The 18,938-nt window shown below is 38.5% G+C and overlaps 1 protein-coding gene and 1 long non-coding RNA gene across 2 annotated transcripts in view; one reads left to right on the top strand and one right to left on the bottom strand.

The window, feature by feature from the left end:
* Positions 1-18,938, bottom strand: part of kiaa1549lb (KIAA1549-like b) — a 71,743-nt gene that overhangs the window by 43,375 nt on the left and 9,430 nt on the right. The window lies entirely within an intron of this gene.
* Positions 3,046-3,945, top strand: LOC148160227 (uncharacterized). The gene is made up of 2 exons (XR_015762526.1): positions 3,046-3,117; positions 3,381-3,945. It is a non-coding gene; the product is annotated as an uncharacterized LOC148160227 (long non-coding RNA).

Below are 18,938 nucleotides of genomic sequence, written 5' to 3' on the forward strand. Positions count from 1 at the left end.
GGTTGTCCAGTCTTTCTACTTACTCATTCAGTCTTCAGTACAGATCGGGTAAGCAAAATCTTGATGCCGACGCACTCTCTCGCCGACCTCACGATCCACCAAAGGATGATTATGCATCCAAGAAGGAAAGCGAGAGAATCCGGCAGTTCACACTGTACCATCTGAGTAACCTTCAAGATCCAGAAACTGTTTCCCAGGAGGTGATCAAGGCTATTTGTGAACGTCATATGGTCACTTCATCAGTACCTGATGTTCAAGCTACCACTCCTGGATTGACTTTGGTTGAATCCCTTACTCACCAGTCCTCAGCAATTCCCGACTGCTTCCTGCAGGAGCAAGTGGATGGGTCCCCTCTTGTCCATTCATTTTCAGAAGAAGAGTTGAGGCAAAAACAAACCTTAGATCCTGCTATCAATGCAGTCGTTGTACTTTTGGAGTCTGGTGAAACTCCATGTCCCAGCCTTAAGCTGGAGTTACCAGAACTACCCTTGTTACTCAGAGAGTTGTCTCGGTTGGAAATACAGAATGGAGTGCTCTATCGTAAGCGACAGGATGGTCCAAACATCTCATATCAGCTCGTGCTGCCTGAGGAGCTAAGAGCTACAGCACTTAAGAGTCTTCATCATGATATGGGCCATCTTGGAGTCGAACGAACAGTAGATTTGGCAAGAACCAGATTTTATTGGCCAAAAATGTACATGACCATAGAGAAAATGGTTAAAACCTGTGAGCGATGTGTTCGCCGAAAAACACATCCAGAGAGAGCCGCTCCACTAATGAACATTAAGACCTGCCGACCCCTTGAACTGGTGTGCATTGACTTTTTGTCAATAGAGCCAGACTGCTCAAACACAAAAGATGTTCTTGTAATAACTGATCATTTTACAAAATATGCAGTGGCTATGCCAACTCCAAACCAGCGAGCACAGACCGTAGCAAAGTGCCTCTGGGAAAACTTCATTGTTCACTATGGTTTTCCTGAAAAGCTCCTTAGTGATCAGGGTGCTGATTTCGAATCAAAAACCATTAAAGAACTCTGTGAACTTATTGGCATGAGGAAAGTGCGCACAACCCCTTACCATCCCAGGGGAAATCCAGTTGAAAGATTCAATCGCACTCTTCTTCAGATGCTTGGAACACTTGATAAGTCAGATAAACTCCGCTGGAAAGACTTTGTCAAACCTCTGGTACATGCTTATAATTGTACAAAGAGTGACGTGACTGGATTCTCCCCGTACGAATTAATGTTCGGGAGACAACCCAGACTGCCCATTGACTTGATCTTCAGATTGCCCACCAATGATAGTAAGCAGACTCATTCCCAGTATGTTGGCAATCTAAAATCTCGGTTGGAAGAAAGTTACCATATTGCTACTAGTAATGCAGCAAAGAATGCAAGTCGCAATAAAGCCAGATTTGACCGGCGGGTGATTGAATCAACCTTGCAGACAGGAGACAGAGTTCTTGTACGAAATGTGAAGCTGCGTGGAAAACATAAGTTGGCAGACAAGTGGGAGGAGGATGTTTATATTGTCCTCAAGCGAGCTGGAGAAATGCCAGTTTATACTGTCAAACCTGAAAGTAAAGATGGACCAGTGCGGACTCTGCACAGAGACTTGCTTCTGCCATGTGGATTCCTGTCAGCAGCTGCAGAACCTGAAACAGTCAAACCTCGTCCAAACAAGAGACCAAGAACAAGACAATGTCCAGTCGTCGAGAGTGAAGAGGAGATCATCTCAGATTTGGATGATGTACCTGATTGGACATTCTTCCCTCGTATTATATCAAAACCTGATACATATGTTGTAGTGCCTGAAACTCACAAGTCGAGTGAGCCTCCTTGTGCAGCCCAGAAAGCAGCAGAAACAGAGGAGTCTGTAGTTTCCCTCTCACCTGATGCTCCAGCAACTCAGTCCCTTGTAGGAGATGGAAGTACTGGAGATATTCACGGTGCATCAAGTGTCAACTCACCTGAAAGTGTCAACTCACCTGAAAGTGTCAACTCACCTGAAAGTGTCAACTCACCTGAAAGTGTCAACTTACCTGAAAATGTCAACTTACCTGAACATGACAACTCACCTGAACAAGCAGAAGTTTTGCCTGAACTGAACTCAGTTAACAGATCCCCCCAGTGTTTGGATTCACAGCAGTCTGAGGAAACTCCTCCAGATAATGAAATAAGCTCAGATGCAGCATATGATGATGGGTGTTGTGATGCAAATGCACCTGTTACTGCCCAGCCTGAACCCTTAAAGTTTCAGACTGATGGACTTCAAGATGGTGAAACATCCCTCCGTCGCTCTCAAAGAGTGCACACAAAGCCTAATAGATTAGAATATGTAAAACTTGGAAATCCGCTGATAATGGCGGTGAATTCTCTTTTCCAGGGTCTTAGTGAGGCATTGACTAGCTCCCTGAATGGTTTTGAGAATGTACCCCATAATTCCGTCAGGCATGTGTAAGCCGTGTGACACAGTGTCACATTGCAGATGCCCAGGGACGGGCATACCCTTCAGAGGGGAGGGTGTAACCCACATAAAATGTGGATGCCTCTTTAAGAAACAGAGGTTAGGGAAGCTAGGTGGTCTACCTAGCCAATAGGAAGCTTAGTTTCCAGTGAGTTTAGACCAATCAGAATTCAGACTGCCGCTGCAAGACCCGCCCTTCCGCAGCATTGAGTGTGTAAGCGAGAGAGATCCGGAAACGATTAAGCTGGGCAGCGTGAGAGTCTCTGTTTTAAAACAGTTATATAACTAAACAAACGCTTTCCCAGATCATCCGACTTCTAAGCTGGATGCGTGAAGTGGAAAGAAAAAGGAAAAGGAAAGACAAGTTAACTTTTTCTGCTGAACACCGTTAGAGCTGACTCGTTAGCTCTAACGGCCAACGGCTACTAGTTTAGCCCTAACGGCTACTAGGCTGACGGTTTAAGTTCATGTTCCCCGTTCAGTTGAAGGTAAAACCTAATTTATATTATATTCTTACTTTGTTCACAATTAAAGCTCATATTATCAAGGTTAAAGCAAGAAAAATATGCCTTATTACACTATCTAGTGCCTCACGGGTCCGGACTGAGAGCCACCATATTGTTGTCCCTAACGTGTCGCATTGAGATCGGTGAGCATATTCTGTGCCTTTCATTTGGGTTTTTGTTCTGTTTATCACATTTTTGTTGAATAATATTGTTTATCTGAACTATTTGATTATTAAAATGTAAACTTTTACTGATTTTGGATAAAATGTAATGTTTAATATTGTTTGAAGAAATGCTTTTGTAATTTACAGTAATTGATGTCAAATATACAGAAACATGATTTAAGGATTAAAGCTAGAACAGCTTAATAAAATCCTATGATTCTGCTGGTCCTGTCTGTTGACAGGTCAGGTTTTTTTGTTTATGCTGGATTGTTCCTGAGGTGGATTCCTCCTGTGACTTTGATGGCGAGCCTTCCCACCTGGACTTAGAAAGAACTGGATTCCTGGATTCCTTCTTTCCCATTTGGAGTCCTGCTGCACCCCGCGGTGTGGTAGGCCGGTACCACTCACATCTTCACACACAGTTGGTTATGAGTGAGACCACTGACTGACATTTTTCTTTTTATTGTTTAATCCTGGAATTTCTGATCTCACCTTTTGGACTGGTTTTTATTTGGTACTTTGTAACAAACTGCTGTGTAGGAAATTCTCCTCATGTGAATGGTGTTGAACTGAACCTAATTGGAACTGGAATTGATTGATCTGTTGCCTATTACGATTTAGAATTCAGATTACCAGGGTGCACCCAAAAGATTCAAAACTGAGAACTAGCACTTGGCCAAGTATTTGTATTATTTTTTTTTTGTATTTTATTGTGTGTAATTTTATTTTCATAATTGTGTGTCTTGTATAACTGTTTGTTAATTTCATGGTTTATGTCACTAAAGCCAGTTGTTTTTTTAAAATTCATTTAACTGCCTTTGTGTGTCATTTAAACACCCCACTATGCTCCGATAGTCGAACCTATTGGCCCATTCATCTAATATATAAAATACCCTTCTCATCTGTGTTACAAACACACAAAAAGGGCTCCTGGCGCCAAGCTGTTTGCGTTTGCAAAAAAACTCACAGCTCAGAAATAGGTAGCACGATGGATGTGGAGAGGAGAAACTAACAACAAGACGCTGGTGGTGATTACCAGACTGAATCCAGCTAAAGTGTATTTGTCTTTCGTCCTTCTACATCCTCTTAGCTGCCCTTATTTGTGGCACGTTATCGACTCGACCAAACAGGGTTCCTTTCTTCCATTTTGAAAACTTAGCAGTCGTGTCACATCTGCCGCCCCCTTAGCAAGTTTCCACCGCTGAGCCGCAGCAGCTCACACACACACTCCTGTACGACTGCCGTTTCTGAGCAGACATGAGCAATGGTATTTGAGGAAACCTTGTAACGTCTGCAAGACGATCCGGCTTTATTTGATTTGTTTCATAAATCTCTAATTAGTCAAAATGTGAAAAGCTAAATTGCTTTTCACATTTCGAAATGTTGAATATGCTCTCACGAGCTGTTGATGTGGAGAGAAATGTCAATTACACACTCACAAAATGACCACTAACAAAGGACACGAGTCCTGCTTGAAGGCCACAAAGAGGTCAGTGAGATCTTCCACAGCCAATTAGTAAGCCCAGCGGCATCATAAATGTGACTGTATGCAAGAGACGCCAGCGCAAGTGGAGGTGTGAAGTTCACCTGCGGTTTGCCACCTGCTCTGGCGGTACGGAGCATGAGGGAACATTCTCGGCAGCGTACAAGAGGACAAGGCGTGCAGATGAAAGGAGAGGGGAAGAATTAAAGGATGAGCTGGGAATTAAAGAGAAATTAATGAGAGGTGACGCATGATTGAACTCAGGCTCTCTGAGTATGAAAATAACATTTCTTTCCAAGTTTGCAGGTTAAAAAAAAAAAGTAATCTAAACAACTGTTTTTGTCTTTAAAATGTATTAAAACACAATATGGACAGCAAGTATTTATGCTGATGTTTTTTTAAATGAAAACTGTGGAATTTTAATCATTGTACCAACACAGTTTAGCTAAAGTGAACTAACAAGGTTTTACAGATATAAATCTAAATACATTCACTTTCACGCCACTTTTACACTCCTAAGGAAAAATGTGTGCAGTCATCTTCCTTCTGAAGTCACCTAATAAGAAAATAATGTCCACTTCTGACAATTGAATCTCATTGCGAATACAGCTTTTCCACAAAGGCCTCAAGTTTATCAAACCGTCTTTAGTTTTGATTTTAAAGTGCCTGTAAATATCTTCGGTCAGTCGCTCTTATTTATATCAGTGGAGCCCTTTATTAAGTGTGTCAAAAATTATTCACACAGATAAGCATCTGTTATTTAAACACAGTTGTTATAAGCAGGAAATAATTGGTCGCCGTTAAATACAAATATCCATTCTACTCTTAGCTCAACACCCAATACCACAGGCTCCTGAAAGAAATTTATGTATGATCAGCAGGTCATTTATTCATTACAAAACACTTGGTTTTAGTGTACTTTTTTTTTTTTTAATAAAATGAAGGCTCTATGACCCTGCCTTGTATTTAAAACCTTCTTCAACTAGCAGACCCAAACCACAGAACTCATTTTCACACTGATTTCACCCCCTCTGCAGCCAGCATTATCTTCATGCTACCAGGGCGCAGACGTGACACTAGTGGGGCCTGCACTGCTCCACTCTTATTATACACACACTTTCTTTTTGCTTTGAGCTGTTTTTGTTCTCTCATGTGCAGAAAACAGTAAACAAGACAGTATAATTCAAATAGTAGCCTAACGGTCCGCTGCGAGCGCAGAAACACGCTGAAGAGGCCGGGTCGAGCTGTTTTTTTTTTTTTTTTTTTTTTTTTAATGGAAAGTGCCTCAAAAGTATATTTTACGCAGTGGCTCGTATAGAAAAGCAGTTCCACACGCAACTGCTTTGAGCTGTTGTTCTTTTGAAATTATAAACTAATGCAGCTGAACGTATGCATTTTCATCTGGCTTCAAGCTTGGAGAAGAAAAACATGGAGGTTGTGGCTGAGATGGACCACTGGGCCAACAGGATAGTTGTAAAGTATGTTACACAGGCCGAACGTTTTAATTTTTCTGCATATGTTTTTATGAACCGAGTGGAGTTTATTGGAATATTATCTGATAGGCCATCACAAAGTAGAGCATGAAAAAAAAAAGAAAAGAAAAGTGTTGTGTGCATTTCCATGAGCCCTCTCTCAGAAAACTCTGTGCAGAATCTTCTTTTGCTGCAAACAGGGTTTCACATCATTTGGAGCATTTTAATACCAGCTCTACAAATCTAGAGACAGAAATATTCCATCATTATTCCACCATTGGGCAACAGGCCTGCGATAGGTCACCAGTTCATCACTGGGCAGCAAAAGACAAACAAACATGCACTCACTCACACCTAGAACAATTCATGGTATGGACTGTGGGAGAAATCCGGAGTCCCCAGAGAGAACCCACGCATGTGCAGGGAGAACATTCAAACTCCATGCACAAAGAACCCAGAATCCAAACCCAGAATGTGTTTAGCTTGTTGGTGATCTTCTCTGTCAGGTTATGCATATCACTGGATTTGTAGTTCAACAGTGGTTTTCTTCCTCCACACTTCCATAAATTTCAGGTTTTGAAGACCACAACTAATAATTGTTACTTCAACAACTTCCATTACATCCTTGTGCAACAATCAAATCTGGGGATATTGTTTTACAAACTTTCTCGGTTTTTCATTTGTTATGAAATGTCATATGTGGTATTTAATGCTAGCAAATTATTAACATTTGGCCTGAAAGTCACTGTTGCTTATGCTTACGGCATTTCTGAACAAGAAAAAGCTCTGCAGTGGTCAAATCAATCAATCAATCAATCAATCAATCAATCAATCAATCAAGTTTAATTCTACAACACTTTTCAGCAACAAGGCAGTTCAAAGTGTTTCATAAAACGCAAAAAGAAAAAGTCATAAAAACATCATACAGTTACCAATGTTGAAACCAGTAACAATTATTACATTTTATTGAGTGCCATCATCAAAATCATCAGTGCACAACATATCCGATGTGCGTTGATTAACCAATGTTCCAGTGATGATCGGTTGAAAGGAATGCTACAGAGGTCGGCTTTTAGCCCTGATTTAAAGGAACAAATAAAGAAGGCAAACAAATTGTCTCACTTTCAGTTACATGCTATGGCCAAAGGATTATTAGTAAGAAAAATGTACACAGGGATTGTAAATGCTCTGTCTAAATTAACACATTTTGCATGCATTGTTGTTTTTTGTTTTTCTTTTAATGATGGGGTATGTGGGAAAAAAACTAAAAAAACTCTGTGACAGCAAACAGAACAGTGACTCAGAGGAAGAGCTGCTCTCACCATCTTTCTCTCTTCCTCCTGTCCCGTCTTCCTTTCCCTCCAGATGAACATGCAGCCACTTTTTCAGCCTGACAAGTCAACAGAGTGACTCCTGTGCTGAAGCAGCTCAGGACACTCTAGTTATTAAGGCTTATGTTGTTGCAGTCATGCCCACTCCTATTACAGTTTATGGAGCATGTTCTCTGCTGCCCCTGTTCCAATGTTAAAACTCGGATTATTTGGGTTTCAGTGGGAAAAAAAATAAAATAAAATAAAAGATTGCATTCTAGTCATATTATAGACATCTCTTCTTAAATGTTCCAAATACAAGGAGCTCACTACCTGTTTTGGTCATATAGAAGCAAAAAAAAAAACAACATAGTCATGTCAAGTAGGATGAGCCCAGTCATGAAATTATGGATGGTACACTGTGCTCTCTAAACTAAATGTTACAATCATTTACTCCTGTATTTGCACCTCTGTGTGGTGCATTAGACCAATCATCCCATTGAGAGTCTCTTCTTGTTTGTCACTGCCGGGCCTGGATGAGTACAGCATACTCACAGTCCTCTAATTCTTGGCTTTTAGCAAAGCCTTTTTTTGGAAGCGACAGCGTCCACATTCTCTCTCCGGGCTCAGGTAAGGGATCCCATATCAGATTTCTCAGACCGTTCAGCAAATACAGAGGAACAAAGGTCAGCATGGAGAGATTGTGTAATCCCACAATTTCTATCACATGTTTGAAACCCATACAGTAAATGGCATCCAGCTGCTTTTTGCGTCTTTGGTAATGTTGGGATTAAGACTGGTTTAAGAACTAGCATCTTCAGAGCTGCTTATTTTTCTCCAAGCTAAACAGGCCAGTGGAGTGTAGTCAAAGAAAACGCCAGGTAAGCTTTGATGTGTCCGCCCGGAGCAAAGCAGCACCACCTACAGATCAAAGGGCAAGATGCCTGTGACTAATGAAGCTGGATTTAATTTGGCATTAGTTCAGCAAAAAAAACAGCAAAGTGAAATTCAACCAAAATGTATTTCATTTTTTGAAGATTTATGAAGATATGCGCTCACTCTTGTCAAAGTCAAATCCAACTTTAGATAAAGTTTGATAAAGTTGTCTATTTTTCTTTTTTCGTGAAAAAACAAACAAACAAACAAATATAGGTGTGGTTCCCTGAATCTTTGTGTCCTCTTCCATTTCTGGGTTTCGATGATCCAAAGAGTGTCAGTAAAAAGTAACACATTTTAGACTCAAATGAAAAAAAGAAAAACTGATTGTCTCAAGTAGATGACTCTCAAAAGCTCACATGCTAGTGGGGAAATGCCAGCTTTTGTCATCCCAAATACATATTAAATGTATCATTGAAATGAAAAAAACAAACGTAATGGTTAGAGGAAAACCTACAGAAATACACAGCAGCAATGATATGTATGCTTAAACGAGAACAGACTTAAATTACTTTGCTAAAGCACCTTTTGACTTAGCTTCAACAATCTCCTCGAGTTCACTCTTACCGGTTATTGTGAATCTGGTTAACCGGAAATAAAGGAATAGCAAGAATTTTTCTGAATTTTGCATCGCTTAGCAAAAGTTAGAGCTGAGCAGAAAGGATCCAATTATCAAAAGGATCTTGCTGTAAATTAGTCAGCAGAAGGGGGGAAAGAGAAAACTTGCAGAACTTTATAGCACAGCGACGACAGTCTGTAATCACTGGAGAAAATATAAGATAACAGTCACTGGGCCTGAACAATACCGGTAAAACATGCTTGTGTTGGTGAATGGCACGATTATGATGTAATATAAAAGCAAATAATTAAAAAGCGTTAATGTTTTTCTGCTTTGGGTTCAATGAAGAGACCCTAGATGATGAGTAGTTTTTCCAGCTGAAGAAAGAACTAAATTCATCATTTATTTCTCAGTAACAAGACTTTGTTTTTAAAAAAAGAAGCTTTGCACAAGTTTCTGTTGTTTATGCAAGGACAGAATTTTGTATAGGATTCTTAACGACTTGACTAAGTTACCACCTGTTTACCCGATAAAACATTTCCCACCTAATTATCTCATGCAAAATCGATATGCGTTAAGGTTGAAGGTACTCAATAAAATGAAAAGCTGTGGTGAGTAAAACAAGCTGCGTGCCATTGACACTGATCTCTACAGATGTATTGTGTATAGACATGTAGGAGCACGTCTGAGCAGAATATTCGTTTGATGACTGAAGTGATCCAAAGAACCTCGTTGAACCCGACATGATGACTGAAAGTCAGAGGCCTCAGAGAGCTTCTTCAGGTGATTGCAGACCAGTAAAGATAAGATTTTTTTTTTTTTTACTTCCTACACCATGTCCAGAGGCAAAGCTGACCTTTCAATCGAGAGATAAAAGAAAAGGTAGCAACTCACAAATGGAAATTTCACAGGAATGAAATCTATGCATTAGATTTAATTTCTTTCAGCTTCTTCTTCTTTTTTTTTTTTCTAATATAAATGTTGTAATTCTCATGATTTTTGCAAGAAATAAGATGCGTATTTGTTGACAAAACTGGGCTCCCAGAGATGTTTTTAGTAGATCAGCAGGAATTCCATAATCATCCTACCTATTTCCTGATATCTTCTGATACATGAACAGAGAGGAGGCTGTGTCAAACCAGGGCTAACAGCTGCCTAATGGAGACATACATATCAAAGCGAACAGGCGACAAGTGTAGAAGCGTCACTGCATGCACGGGGCGGTGATGGGCTGGGAAATTACAGCAGCCATTTCACATGCCAGGCTGTTGAGAAAAGGCAACAGATAGTGACAGGAAATGATGAATAAGGCAAACACAAATGCCCCATACTGTAAATGACATTTTGTTGTTGTTGTTGTTATCAAAAATGGTACTTTGGCAGAGGGAAAAAAGCCTGAAAGATATAAATGTTGACATAACTGGAAAGGTATGAAACAGATAACTGCAATGAACATCTGACAACTGTGCTGCTCTGTACAGTCTGATCGCATCAACCTGGCCTACATAGCAGGCTCAGTTGTGACTGGTTTGGTCTGGGAAAGGACACGTGAAAGTGTGTTTGAACACGAGGAGGTCCAGATTCGGCTTGCCGGCGTAAACGCAGCTTGAACTGTTAGATGCTACACGGATGAAATAAAACCAAACGTTTAAAAAAAAACAAAAAAACTGGGTCATAGAGCCATCTCTTAGTTTTACAGAAAATGTAAAACTAAAACAGTAACTTCAAATAACTGTTACTTTGACATTTTAATCTACGCTTGCATAGATTTTTGTCATAACTAGATTAGCATTTGAAAATGATTTTAAAATAACTTAAAGGAACGATAAAATGGTAGGATGTACATGATGCCCAAGGAATAATACTCCCAAAAATTAAGATGTTTGTCTGATATTAAAATTGGACGGATGATCCAAAATACTGAAGTGTAACCAAACAGTAAAAAACACACAACTGAATTAAAAGTAACTCCAACTAAGGAGAAAATTAGCAATTTCAAGGTGTCTTACTGGGAACATAGAAGATGTGTAATATCCAAATTAGACCATTTTTGAAGTGGGATTAATGTATTTTTTTAACATCCATACCTCCAACCTACCTGCCCAATAAAACTCATAAAAACTTCAGATATGCACAAAACATAGCAAAGCCTCCTGTATTAAACAAATAACAAAAACACAGAATGCCCTCAGGTGTCCGTGGTGAGATGTCACACATGAGAGCGCTGTCATATCAGGTGGAGCTCAGCGTGGTCAGACGCTACTTCTCCGTTCTGCTGTCATTGGTGAGACGTTCCCATACCCCTCTGTCTGACCGTTTAATTGGACCCTCAGAGAGACTTCAAAAGGAAATCAAAGCTCTTCTCTTGGTGTGGTAGAATGCTGACTGTACTTGTTGTGTTGTACTTGCCCTGTGCTGATCTCCTGTCTCTGTCCCCGTCGGACCAGTTGTGCTTCAGCGATATAACTACAAGTCCCCAAAACACTTTTTGAAGAATTTTTTTTTTGTTTGTTTTAGTTAATTTTTTTAGTTAATCCCACCTTATTATTGTCCCCCAAGTGATTGCAATTATAAATTAAATCCAAAACGTGCACAATTAAAGCAAACCTAACCTCACATTGTCAACTAATGCAACCAAATCATTCATTCTAGACTTTCAGTCATTGCACCCAGCTCATGTAGTTGCAAAACCCCGACCGCTAGGCGGTATTTTTTGAATAAAGAGGCTTGATGCTGTCAGAGCAGATCTTTTTTTTTCCACTCCGAATTACCACAAAAACCCATGGCGACAATTTACAGGCCAGTTAAGAGAAAAAACAAAGTCACTGTGCTTAAATTCTGTATAAAGAGAGTATAATTATTTCTATTTGGATGGTGCAACAGCATAAACCCTAAAGCACTCATATTAAATGCGTCAGTCAGCGTCTCACAAGTAAAAACACAACAAACGGAGAAGCTGACAACCAAAAAAAAAAAGAGAGATAACATATTTATAATTTTGATTCAATTATGCACACAACCTCGCAACTGACTCACTATGGTTCCCATGTTGAAAACTATAAACCTCTGAAAGCTGTTCGAATCACAATCATATTTATTCCCTGACAGTGTGCCACAGAGTAGTGAGTTTGAGGCCTATAAAAGAGGGAGGACAACCATGACAAGTAATAAGGTGGGATAAGTCTGGTAAGCCTCCAGGATTCCCCCCTGAACTCGACATTAGAGTCAAGTACAAGAATGTCAAAATCGTTTTAATACTGTCACACAGCTTTGTAATCTGGGGTCAGTACAGCAAAGGGCCACAAAGTAGCTTATTCTGGCTATAGGATTCACATGGATTTAGGAATCAAAGTTTCCAAAGATCATTGATGGATTACAAATATGACACCATACATTGCATTCAGTATTCAGAACTTTTTAACATTTTATTACATTACAGTCCAAATTCTATATATTTCATCTTCAGTTTTACTTGATAGACAAGGCAGTGCACAACTACAGTGCATAATTGTGAATTGAGTGGAAATGTATAGGGGCTCAGAGGTTTGAACACATATTTGTAGTTTGCTACAAGTCCTGTAAGTGCCACACTAAACATGCAGAAGGAGGTGTTCTAGTCTGATGAAAAAAAAACAAAAAAACTTTTTGGCCATCGTGCAAAATGCTGTTTGTAAAACACTTGCTGATTTTCCTCTGCAAGAACATAAAAGGCAGTCAGAGTTCATAGAAAAATGAATGAAGACGAGCATAATCCTACAAGAGAAATCTGTAGATATTCAGTCTAAGGCAGATAGTTGCTATAGAGGTCATGGTGATTATTATTTTTTTTTTTATGTTGCGTGTACATAAAGGTTGTTCTAAAAAATACTATAAGAAGCATTGGCACCTTGCTATAGATGGATGGAAAACTGTTACACTGCAGCAGCCTCTGAGGCCGATGCGTCACAAATACCAAAAAAAAATCAATTGCAGACCCGAATTTGAAAATATCCACTGTACCACAGAGTTGGAGAGGACTAACGCTTTGAATAGATAATCGTTATTGCAGGGTCTCCAGTAGTTAAAATACTAAACTAATGCTTTTCCTGCTACGACACGTCAACACTTCCGCTGTGAAAAAGGTTTAATTTATGTCACTGTGGTTGTGAAAACCATTTGCCTGCAGGGCCGCTGTTAGTTAGTTCATGCTGCTGCTGCAATACAATGCAGCTTTAATTGTAATTTTAAAACTGACATGCAATTAAATGATTTAGAAGTAATTATGCAATAACGCTTCAGACTCCTAAAAACAAACATTCAATTAGGAGCTCATTAATCATGACAACAGCTAGGAAAACAAAGGGCTTTTAAACAGCATATTGCAGAATTTATAACCATAAATCTAACTCTTTTAGCCTGTCACAACAGTTGCAAAACATGCTTCATGCAACTTGAACTGTGGCATCCCTGGATTAAATCTTTTCGTTGTTTTGTTTTGACAAAAACAATAGTTGCACACGGATCATTCAGATAAAGCTGAGCTGGAGTGAGCTCAGACACGTTAATATTTTTCTGACATCAAAGCAGAAAATATTTGTTTTGATGTCAGACTCGTATTTCGCTATTTAACAGTGAAATGTGATGGTATGATGGTATTTCTGGATTGTGAACGTGTACTTACACAAAAAGAACACATTTAACCAAAAAGAGAAGTTTTTTTATTTTGGGAGGGGGGGGAAATGAGAAGATCTATCTGGTCATCATCATTTTTTTGATTGTACTGAGCTTTGCTAGTTTTGTGTCAATAAAATTTTGATTAAAGTTAGTGTTGTGAATAAAACGGTAATGATTGATTAAGCATAAATGAAGTTACTAAGCTAAATGGAAATCAATACAAAGTCCTCAAATTGATAGAATTACAAGGATGTGTGTGTGTGTGCGCCGGTGTGGGGGGGGACAGAACAATGGGTGTGGGGGGTAATAGATGTGTGCAAATATTTCATCTGGAATTTTAAGGAAGTTATTATGTTGAGAAGAGCATACACCTCATTGCACTCAACACCCCAGCACAGCTGAGGGGCAGGTAGTCATTTACATCTAGTTTCAACATGTAGAGTCTTTATGGAAAGTATAGACTTGCATTTATCATCAAAAATGTCAAAAATACAAAGAGGAAAATTTAAGTTCAATGTACAGTATATTAGATTTTGCTTGATAATTGCAGGATTATGCAAAGATATGGTTTCTCTTAATAATTTTCTTTTTTTCTTCTTCTTTTTTAAGAAAATAAAAGGCTCTTCCAATCCGGACAATCAGACACTAAAGATGTGTGATGAAATAATCTACTGTATCTGCTGTACTTTTTTTTTGGCACCAAACTCTTACATATTCCCAGTTTGATTGTTGATCAGATTTACACACAGACTGTAGAACAGCTAAGAGGATAGACGTCTTCCTGGACGCCATCTATTCAGGATGAGGAGCTCAGCTAGGATATGTCTTTTGAACACGGTCCTTTCAGAATTAGAAATGGGACAGCTGTGCTGTAGAACAAGTATGTGTATCTACTTCCATTTTGGTCCATTTTGATTTGTTCTGCCACAATCTGGTGTCTTATAAACAAGGAAAAAACAGAATTCCAATGTTAGTCTGACTCTACTTCTGAACTTAAACCTATAATTATTAAGCTCTAATTAGTTGTCTTCCTTCGCAACAAACACATTTTAAACTTTGAACTTCTTTCGATTTCTTTTATGGTCCTAACAGTCCCACCTGTAACGCATTTACTGTCCACACCCTACTGGATGCTGTCCGTGTCTTAGAATGGCATCCGTTGACTTGGATAAGCCTTTGAGAATAGAATTACTGTGAATAAACTCGTTTCATGATTGTATCCTGAGGAGAGCTGCTTCACCTTCAATGATCGTCTAAAATGGTGCAGCGCTGCAGGCAACAGAGACACATGGAGAACGAGGTAGACAGCAACACTCTGAACAGAATCCTGTTCCTGCTATACAGTAAAACTGTTTCTTTCTAATCTGTGAAATTGATATAGAGCCACAACTCTCCTGAGGAAAATATTAGATCATCTACAGTGCTGCAGCCCACTTCATCTTAAAAAAAAAAAGAACTGATGTAATACAGGTAATATCAAGAAACCAGCTGACAAGGTCCTGACCACTTTCTGCTTCACTCAAATATCTAAGGCAAACATATTCTAAAGCCAGCTAATTCTAATTACTTATAAAGATCAGCTATTATGTCATGATTATCACAGGCGAAGTTAGTTAAACTGTTTATGCAAAGCATAAACTGTGACATTTAAGACGCCTACATGACATTAGGACTTTCTCACAGGAGTAGAACATTCTTCAAAAAATACACTAACCAAAAAGTTAAATGGTTAAATGGCAACTAAGACTATGTCTGAAGCCCGTGTTGAACAGGACTCCAAACTCTCCAGACACCAATCTTTTCAAACAGGTTATAAACACATGAGAGTATCAGGAAAGTGCTCACAGTGCTTCATTTCACCCACATTTTATGTTTCAGCCTCATTCCAAATTGTATTAAATAAATGCTTTGGTAACACTTTATTTGAAGGGGGTTGAATAAGACTGACATGACACTGTCATAAACTTGACATAACACCTGTCATGAACATGAATAAGTCTTCATGAGTATTTATGACTGTTGTCATAAAGCGTCATTCGGTAAATTATGACACTTTTAATACAAAGTTGACATTATTCAAAATGTCTTTATCATGACAACTTGACATTAACCAGGAAATCATTACTGATATAAATTTGTTATAAAAGTATTACTGATTGCACTTTAAAAATTAGGTATCTTTATGTTATTAAAGGTAAAGTTTAAACAGTAATGATTTCCTGGTTAATGTCAAGTTGTCATAACAAAGACATTTTGAATAATGTCAACTTTGTATTAAAAGTGTCATAATTTACCGAATGACGCTTTATGACAACAGTCATTAATATTCATGAAGGCTTATTCATGTTCATGACACGTGTTATGTCATGTTTATGACAGCGTCATGACAGTCTTATTCACCCCCCCTTCAAATAAAGTGTTACCAATGCTTTTTGTTCCCCTCAAATTTATACACATAAATACCCAATTAAGACAGAGTAGAAATGTTAACAAATTTGTAACATCATAAAATGTAGAAAAAGTGAAGCGGTGTAAACACTTTCCAGATGCACTGCACATTTCGAGTACGAATCCTTTTGAACTGAATAATTCTCCTATAGAGCCTAGACAGAACTGAAACTGAAATGATCCATGATGGTGTGTTCTAAAGAATCCAGGGCATTTCAAAAGCAAATCTGTTCATCTGTGCCATTTTGTGCTGCAGATCAGCTGATGATCCTCTGCACAGGTGATGAAACTGATGGTGGTAGAGCAGAAGCCTCCCATGCATATGGTTAGTTCTGCAGATTGTAACAAGGTCATTGAAACAAACTAGTGCGACACCATGGTCTGTAGATCGTACAGCACTTAGCTGTATCCTGACCTAGACAGATAAACTTAAGCTGCACCAAACCCTAGGGCATTGTGCTATTATGGGCACACACGTCAGAATCATACTGGGAGGGCACTGCTGACTTATACAGCAGGTGCACTATTTGGCAAATACTAAGAATGTAGCAGCATCATGACTGCCTTCACGCTGAACGAAGTTTTCCAAATTAGACGCTGTTCAGCCACAATCTAATGGGATATGTTGGCGACTGAAAGCATGGATTGTGAGCGACTGCCACTAGCACAAGTAGATGGAAAGGTCTTTTGCGTGTGTGCATGTAGAAGGTAAAATCCCCAGAGGCGGCACGGCTACACAACTGCTTGATTACGTGAGTAATGATTTGATGAAATGGGTTCTGGAGAACAGCCTGTCTCATTTCAAGACTTAAAGATTGGCTCCATCGCTCTAACGAGAGATAAAAATCCATCAACCGCAACAGAGATTAAAAAATCCACTCAAGCATAGTCAAAGTAAATGTGTTGAGTAGAAAGCGTTTAAAGTTTTAAATGAGAATTGCACGGAGGTTTTAAGTGTGCGTCTTCAAAAGCCAGTATTCTGTCCAAGGAGTATTATTTAAAGTCCTTACAGAGTTTAGCTGAGTGAGACTTAAATATTGTTTGAATATTCACTCAGTGCTCTGTGACTTTAAATTACTCTTGACGCTTCACTGTTTCTGACATCTCTGCAGCAGGAAGACTGCCTCCAACTTGTTTTACTAAAGCTAAAATCAGAGGGAGCTCTCTGAATCAGAGAATTGGGTAAAGCTTCAGTATCAAAGGCTTTTCTATAAGCTGAAAATGAGAAACACTCATTTATTCAGAGCCAAAACCGGCAGCCTTTTCTTTTTTTTTTTCTGCTGAAAACCAGACACTGGCCCGTGCCAGGTGATGAATGGTCTGTTTATATTTTCTTCAAAGATGAATGCAGTGAGCTAATGTGCTGTCAGTGCCGTCACATACCTGGGGTTTGTGAAATCTGAAGGTAAGGAAACGCTCCTAATGTCAAGTTAAATATATTTGTATAGTTATTTTTTGGTTGTTTCTTTATTCTGTTATGTGGGAAAACACAATACTCTGTGCTCCTTCTACCATGATGTAATGGTGTTAATGGCTGATTACTTATTTGCTCAAACCCACAGCATACAGTAATTAGAGGACACAAAAGATCAAACAAAAGAATAAGTATTTAAATTTACATGACAATTAGAAACATACACTGATGGAAGAGGCTGATGAAAATTCCCACAACCAAAAGGGGGTCACCACACAAAAACAAATGACACATTCAGATATTTTCTAGAACAACGATTTATTCTATCGACAAATTGTGTATTTTTATGTTTTGCTTGTTTTAACTTGTTTTATTTCCTACATTTTTATTGAGAAAACATTTTATGTCTCCAATTAATATTTAGTAAGCATCAATCAAATGAATCACATTTCCTGTAAGAATTGCAAAACAGGCTACAAAAATATGGCAATTTATGCCTTTTTTCTTCTTTAATTACACCAACTCCAACAGTTACTATTAATGCAAGTTAACGCTTTGTTTTTAACTAAGTAAATAAACAAACAGATAAAGACAAAAAATCAAAACACTAACACTAATTATACTGTTGTATCATTATTATCTGCCACATTCTTTATTCAATATAATCCAATTAATAAAACTATCCAGGCTGAAGCTGTTTTTTTTTAATTTTATTTCAAGTTTCACACGTTATCCTTTTAATTAAAAACACAAATTCACGACAGAGTTCATTTAATTTTGAAGTGAATTCAAACTAGACTCATCAGTGCAACACTGATGTATAGAAAACATACTTGGAAGATTCAAAATGTGTGGGACAAAAGTTCATCACTAATCTAAAAGGTCCAACGGGGTCATTTTAAAGGGCCTTTAATTGTAGCAGTTGAAGTAAGTAAAAGGTCAGATAGAGGTTTCTGCGTACAATGTTTTACAACCAGGTTGTTTTCTCTTTATTCCAGCAAAAAAATAAAATAAAAGATACAAACATTGAATTTTTTATCGCCCAGTGTTTTCTGTCTGCAGCCCACGAGACACTAAACAGTTGTTCTCTGAACAAACTAAATACTTAAAATCTTTTTTTTTTTTTTTTGGTTTAACGTTTATGTGTACGCCTAATTAGTTTCAAATAACATCGTACTACAAAATCGCAAAGGAGCTAGCCAAAAAAAAAGCAGTTGACAGACATAAGAATGTTTCTGTATTTAAAAATGATAACCAGAGTTATTAACGACTCTGTGAAAAAATTAACCTTAAACATGAGTTTCAAGCTGCCTGACTAGTAACTTACAGGCATTTGTGGGTCAAAGCAACATAAAGAAGACAAGCCAGTGTGTCATGGATGTTTACCCATTGCGCCAGCAACTTACATAACGATCCAGTTTCTCCCAAAACATCCATGGTGCAGCCCCTCCATTTGCCTGCTATTAAATCTGTAGCATTTTGAATGAATGTCTGATGAATGTGCTTGTATGTCTTACTAATCTCA

Source organism: Poecilia mexicana, unplaced genomic scaffold, assembly GCF_051168715.1.
Source record: "Poecilia mexicana isolate PSO_F unplaced genomic scaffold, ASM5116871v1 scaffold_3, whole genome shotgun sequence".
Lineage (NCBI taxonomy): Eukaryota > Metazoa > Chordata > Actinopteri > Cyprinodontiformes > Poeciliidae > Poecilia > Poecilia mexicana.